Here is a 7,500-nt window from a genome sequence, read left to right as displayed (position 1 = left end):
AGTATTAAAAAAGTATTACATCCAGCCTTTGTTTCAATACATAGCATAAGCAAAGACTGTCATTATGAGTGTGTTGGTTTCAAAATAGAACAACATATTTGGTGTTCTAGGTCAAATAAAATTGGAACAAAGGACCCTTTTTTACGGTCCCATTATCTACCATGTATAGGGAACATACTGCAGGGCCCTGGGAACATAGGACCCCCGGGAATATAGGGATGACTCCGTTAAGGGAATCTAGTCAAATGAGGGCATGATTTAGTAAAAAGAGTGCACAAATTTTTCGGTATACACAAAAAAAAAAAAAAAAAAATCTTGCAATGACACCTCCAAGGTTCCGTAGCAGTTTGCTTGGTTGCATTTGGACAGATTGTGTGACACTTGAAACAACACTTGTTTGGTGCACGCAAGGGCATTAAATGTGGTGCACATTCCTGTCCTGACATTAAATGAAAAAGGTTGATTGACAGTGTGCTTGTGCAGTGTGACAATATATATATTTCAAATCTCCATATTGTCGTATTTTACTGTGTTCTATTCTGGTATTTCAAAAGAAACATTTCATTACATTTAGGATAGTCAATCATAGCCCGTGTCACACACACATACTTCCTCAGTATATGACAAAACTGGACAAATACACTCATTTCCCATACATTAACCACATGGTTTATAAACCGCATGGCAGTGTTGTAAGACAATGGGGAAAAAAAACACTTATTGTCCGCATTTGTGTCATTTCTCAAATAGAAAATGCAGAAAATAGATGCATTATAGCCCAAGAAAAACTCAGTATCTTTGTCAGCTGGTTTCAAGTGGTTAAAGTTTTCGCGTTTACACACATACTGTTCAGGGGGCTAACCTGTTAGCAACTCAGTTGGTTGGCAATGGAAAATTGCATTGCATCCAACAAAGTTGCTAACTTAGTTAGCAACTATGGTTAGGGAAACACACCCCAGAAACATTTATATTTGTTCAGACCTGAAAAAACTTAAGGAACTGAAGTTAATGTTTTAAATTTTTATTATTCAAAAAACTTCAAAATAGGTTTCATGTTCAAGAAAGTAGAATAGGCGTAAACACAATGCAAAGCCCCATATACAGACCGATAAAATACATTTGATATATTGCAGACGAGCCATGTCGAGTAGTACATATTTACAATATGTAAACTTTTATATACAATAATTTTATACATTTACAAAAAGCTTTGTTTTTAATTTTGTCTTTGTATATATATATTTATATTTATATAGAGAGAGACAGAGATGTCATATTCTCACTAGCATTTGTACTACAGTATTGGAAAAAGGAAACATCTACAGATCTGCCAGTTGATTTTTCTCTTTTATATTACAAATGTATTTCCACAAAAATATATCTCTGTACAAAACGTTTATGTTTGTTCTCCACTTCAAACAGGTCTGTTTCAGAGCTTAGTCTTTTTTTTTTTTCTCCCGACCAGCTCTCAGCGTGTTCACGCGAGTCCAGCTTCTCTCACACACTCCTGCGTGTATCGTTATTTCAACCCTTTTGGTCAAAAGCGTACACAGGCCTCTGACATTTGAACTTTAAACGTTGACCTTGTCCTCCATGTTGCTTGAGGCTTTGGCTGGCTACATTGCCCCTTGCTGACAGACCTCAAGACTGGGCCGTTTCCTTCATCAATGCTTCAAGTGTAACATGAGACTCTTTTGGGTTTGCCGCAACAGGGGGAATGTAAAAATAATAAAAAATAAAGGACAAACTAACAAACAAAAACAAAAAACTATCTCTCAGAAAGGTTGACATGGACTCATAGTGGATATACTCATCTCTCTCTATTTACTGTGTGTATATCAATAAACCTCAGATCTCCTTATGTACAATTTGAAATATAACGTCATATGTCTTTGATATTTCTGTGCCCATTCTCAATCATCATAACTTTGAATATATCACAGGTTTCATTCGTTTCTATAGAGGACTCTTAATAGGGTTTCTCACTGGGCTGAACCATCTCTCAGAAGACAAAAAGACAAAAGAAGAAACAGTACAGACAATTGAAAAGGGTAGAAATACATTCAGTGTTTTCAAAAAATAATGTCTCTGACCAGCCGTAAAGGACCTTCGGCGTCCTTGGCGCAAGTAAAGAGTGGAGACCATGAGGGCCATGCTGAATAAGTGTGAGTGAGTGAATGACCGTGTGTGTGTGTGTGTGTGTGAATGTGTGAGTGAGCAAGAGAGTGTGTGCGCCTAATGAGGACCGGATGCAACTGAGGAGGATGAAATGGAGCTGAAAGATCATTTGGCACTATTTGCATGCACCATTTTGTGATGGCTCTGAGGATATGAAACAGGACCATGCTCAGGTCAACACGCAGTCTTCTCAGCATAGAACAACTAACCTGAAGGACGCTGGAGTCAAAAACTAACAAACAAACAAACAAAGAAACACAAACATAAATGAAGGTTGTGCAACAATGTTTGTGAGAATATGGGATGTATTTAGTTGATTTTGTCAGAGGAAAGGCTGAGGATAGAGCGTCCCTACTGCTGGAGCACCAATATGATCGAAAATGTCCAAATAAAAGCAAGAAAGAACAGACCCCCTCTAGCCTGGTCCTACCAGACTCTCCTATATTTCATAATGTACAGAGAGTCTGGCCACTTTCCATTGCCAAGCGTTAACTTCATTGAAGGCGAGAAGTTTAAAACTATTGGATCTGCCCAGTCACTCTGGATCTGCCATAACCAATCACTAACGTTTGGTCGTGACGTATGTCATGCTCAAACTAGCGCACAACCTCAACGTCATCGTTCTCAGCCACTCCCTCTGTTTGCTGATTGGACCTGCAGATTTTTGCAGGAGAAAACCCGCGAATATACCGCAGACCCAGACGACGTACTGAAGGGAAAATTGAGCGGAAGTACGTAGGAGGGCGGAGCCAGGCTAGACCCCCTCCCCCTTGTTCCCGATTTCCTCTGACCCGGGCCTGCTTTGGGGGGGCGCTGTGGCGCAGTAGGCTACAGCGCCCGTACCATATACGGGTCCGAGTGCCCACGGGGACCCAGATTCGAGTCCGACCTGCGGTCATTTCCCGATCCCACCCCATCTCTCTCTCCCACTTGCTTCCTGTCTCACTCTCCACTGTCCTGTCCAAAATAAAGGCAAAAAGCCCCCCCCCAAAAAAAAAAATGTTCACACATTCACTGTGCATCATCGCAGTCATCCTGATGTACAGTAAGTGGACCTGCTGAAGGGTCAACTGGCCCAACATGGTGCACCCAACACCAAGAGTCCGACACCTGGGGGGGACCACCTTTCCTGCTCTGTGTGGTCAGGTGCTGGACAAGTCCAGCTGCTAAATGAGTAAGTATAAGTATATATACTGTTTTGATCCCGTGAGGGAAATTTGGTCTCTGCATTTATCCCAATCCGTGAATTAGTGAAACACACTCAGCACACAGTGAACACACAGTGAGGTGAAGCACACACTAATCCCGGCGCAGTGAGCTGCCTGCTACAGCAGCACTCGGGGAGCAGTGAGGGGTTAGGTGCCTTGCTCAAGGGCACTTCAGCCGCTTTCTACTGGTCGGGGTTCGAACCGGCAACCCTCCGGTTACAAGTCCGAAGCGCTAACCAGTAGGCCACGGCTGCCCCAACATACATGCAGATGTCAGTGCTTAGGGGGGTATCTGGGGGTATAGACACTGTACTGTAGCTGCTGTGTTAGGGGGCATGGATTTGGTAAGGGCCCCAAGGAACGACTGGACATCTTCACTCTTCACTGGGAGCTGTCTGTGTGTGTGTGTGTGGGTGTGTGTGTGTGTGTGTGTGTGTGTGTGTGTGTGTGTGGGTGTGTGTCTGTGTGTGTGTGTGTGGGAGGGTTGATATTGGCTACAGTATCTGAGTCACAGAGAAAACATTCTCTCCCTCCCTCCCTCTCTGCTCTCTCTCTTTTACACTTCAGCTCTCTTTCAGCTCTCTTTCTCTGTCTCACTCCATCTCTGCTTCACTCTCTTTCTCAAACTCTCTCATTGAATCTCCATCTTTCTCCCTTTCTCACACACACACATACTCTCTCTCTCTCTCTCTGAGTTCTCTCTCTGTTGTTAATCCACTGTCTCCATTAGCCAGTAAGTTAAAAACAGAAGCAGAGCAGCGTCTATCTGCCTGACAGCTTGTTTGCCGTGTGCATCAGAAGCAGCTCAGGGCCGACAGCTCCGTCGCCTGCGCTCTATTGAACGTCCACAATGAAGAGCGGCTATTCACTCATTAGCGCCTAATGGATAATCTCGACCACACCGCCTCGTCTCTCCGACAACAACAACAGCAGCAGCTCAGAGAGTCATTGTGAAGCAGGACAGTCTCAGCTAGCAGTTCTTATGACTGGTCACAGGAACCACAAACCCAACAACTACAGAACCAAGAACCACAAACCCAAGAACCACAGAACCAAGAACCACAAACCCAAGAACAAAAGGAGCCAAGAAGACATGTTCATGTTCATGGAGGCCAGATCTACAGAGGGAGTGCGAAGGTACCGTCACTTTTTCTAAATGAGCAAGACACGAGGAAGAGAGTACAGTATATTCCTATTCAATGTTCAGTCTGGGAAAGTGTGTGTGAGGGTGGGTGGGGGGGATCTACTGCCATGAATGCTCCAAATGTGTGTTGGGTTTCCTTTTTTTGTTCTGACGCTCAACACAAACTTTACTGACAAAAAACAAAAAAAAACAAAAAAACAACTTGGACTACTGATTCAATGGCTTGATGCACACTGCTCCCCAGAGAGACCCACGTGTCCTTTACCTACTGTATGCTCCTTATTCTCTTCCTCTTTAAATGCCCAACGCCCAGCCAGACAAATCAGCGATCTGCCATTTGAATGCGAGTGAGCAAACACACACATTAGGCATTAGGAGATAAAACTGCTCCGCAAAATCACTTTAGGCCTGATTCCTCTGTGATGATCTCATCCAATGCCATAAAGCACCCAAAGGTATTCAAAATGTAATGGCGGTGTGTGTGTGTGTGTGTGTGTGTGTGTGTGTGTGGTGGCGGGGGTTTAGAGGAGGAGGGCAGAAAACACACTTCTCAGTAATATGAAGCAAATGCCAAAAGGTTTTTAAGATAATGCCGCCGCCAGCCACTTTGTCCGTGAGCTCGCGGGGGAAATGCAATCTTCACTTTACCCATCAAGCCACAATTGGAACAAGCAGAGGCCCAATATTGCATTCAGACAGGCCAGATAAGCCAAAGATTTAAAAGTAATAAAATTGTAAAAGCAATTACTGAGGGAAGAGGAGTGAGGGAGGTGGAGAGAGATAGAAGACAGAAGGGGGGGGGGGGTAAGAACAATATAGCGATTCATTTCACAAGCACGGACTCTTTAGTGCTTTTCTCATCGTTTCCTCTCTGCCAAGTTGGAGGGGTTGCTGGAGTTTGAAATGGCTCTTCAGAGAGAACAGGTTGGTGAGAGCGGAATAGAGTCTGAGCAAATCTTTCTCTCTCTCTCTCTCTATTACACACACACACACACACACACACACACACAACTACAATGAGAATGACTACTGTGAGATAACACTGCAAAGCCCTTACTACAGAGTAGTTATACTAGTAGATATTGTGACATAACCTTCAAAAGTGAACAGAACAATGTGGCACCTTGATGATACTTGATTAAGGTGGCATACTCATCTCATCTCATGTACATTTTCTCGTATTTGACATGTGGTTTACGAATGCCCAGAGCCGTTTATTGGGCGCTACGAATGTCTATCAAATGCGTCTGTACGTTGCTCATAACCGCTTTGGTGTCGTCATCGTCTTGCTGTCCCCCCTCTGTTCTGTGTTTGGTTCCTTCGTTGAGGTGAAAACGAAGTCCATGGAATCCAGGCTGCCTAGCAGCGTGAATAAAACCGTGTGCGTAAGGCAGCATGGGGAAACCCAGGCTAGCGCTATATCGTTGGTATGAAAGAATATATTTATTATTAATTTATCTGAGGTGGCAGAACTGTGCCCCCCCCCCCCCACACACACACACTCCTGCCTGTACTCCTACTTATAATGCCTGCACTCTCATCCTCTAGTACCTGCTGCAGTAGCTTATAATGCCTGCACTCTCATCCTCTAGTACCTGCTGCAGTAGCTTATAATACCTGCACTCTCATCATCTAGTACCTGCTGCAGTAGCTTATAATGCCTGTACTCTCATCCTCTAGTACCTGCTGCAGTAGCTTATAATGCCTGCACTCTCATCATCTAGTACCTGCTGCAGTAGCTTATAATGCCTGCACTCTCATCCTCTAGTACCTGCTGCAGTAGCTTATAATGCCTGCACTCTCATCCTCTAGTACCTGCTGCAGTAGCTTATAATGCCTGCACTCTCATCCTCTAGTACCTGCTGCAGTAGCTTATAATGCCTGCACTCTCATCCTCTAGTACCTGCTGCAGTAGCTTATAATGCCTGCACTCTCATCCTCTAGTACCTGCTGCAGTAGGAAGTCCACCCTAACATCTCCTCTCCACTTTAACTTGAACATTACTCCTCGTTTCTGTAAGTTGCTTTGGATAAAAGCGTCGGCTAATTGAATGAATGTAAATATAACGTTATGTCTGTTATTGTGTACAGAAGAGTGCTCAGCCACCATGCCATTAAATAATCAAGGTTAGCCACTTACTGGAGTTACTGAAACACTCTGGCCTCACGCTGTGGGGACTCTTTCTGGGGATCTTGTTATAAACAGCTCAAAGTAGAAATAAAAAAGCAGTGATTGTAGACAATTTCTACCTTGAGGGCACAATTTCCCCACTGAAAGTATTCTGCATCTTTCAATAAAGCGTTGCATCTGAGGCAGAGACAGATGTGTTATTTTCAAATTGAAGGCTCATCAACACAACAAAGAACACTGCACAACAACAACAACAACAACAACACTGTCTTCGAAAATATGAGAATACAGAAAAGGAATAAAGAGTGGAACGCTCCTCTTGAAAATTAATGACTTAAAAAAAAAATGTCCTCTGGCTGATGAGAACCAATCATGTGTCATTTAACGCGGCTGCCTCCGCACGCTATGCTCTTTGTTTATTATTATCGTTTGCGCCGATCACCGCCTTGTCACGTTTCCGTGTCATTCCACGAAGGAATGATAAAGAAGAGCTCTATCAGCTAGCGGATCTTCACAGCTGCTCTTGATTTCTCTCCGAGTCCGTCTCTCTCTCTCTCTCTCTCTCTCTCCTAAGCCGCACTTCCTCTCGCGTTGATGTGGAGATGAGCAGAATGTGGGCGAAACAAATTAGACCATAAACACTGTTTTCCACAGCCTCATTTAATCTCTTCCGCCCTTCGGCAGGCAGGCAGGCAGGCGTCGGAGCGTAATTGGGCAGTTTGTGAACGCCTCAGAGAGAGTGAGAGAGAGAGAGACTGAGGGAGACTGAGAGAGACTCCTGGATAGTTTCAAAAAACACATTCAGGAGAATTACTTCCACCTGTGTGTGTGTTTGTGTGG

Source organism: Alosa pseudoharengus, unplaced genomic scaffold (genome assembly GCF_046254945.1).
Source record: "Alosa pseudoharengus isolate Yale_2024_CS ecotype anadromous, Long Island Sound unplaced genomic scaffold, YU_APseudo_1.1 YU_APseudo_1.1_scf_23, whole genome shotgun sequence".
In the NCBI taxonomy this organism is placed as follows: Eukaryota; Metazoa; Chordata; class Actinopteri; order Clupeiformes; family Clupeidae; genus Alosa; species Alosa pseudoharengus.
This window is presented reverse-complemented; position numbering follows the sequence as displayed.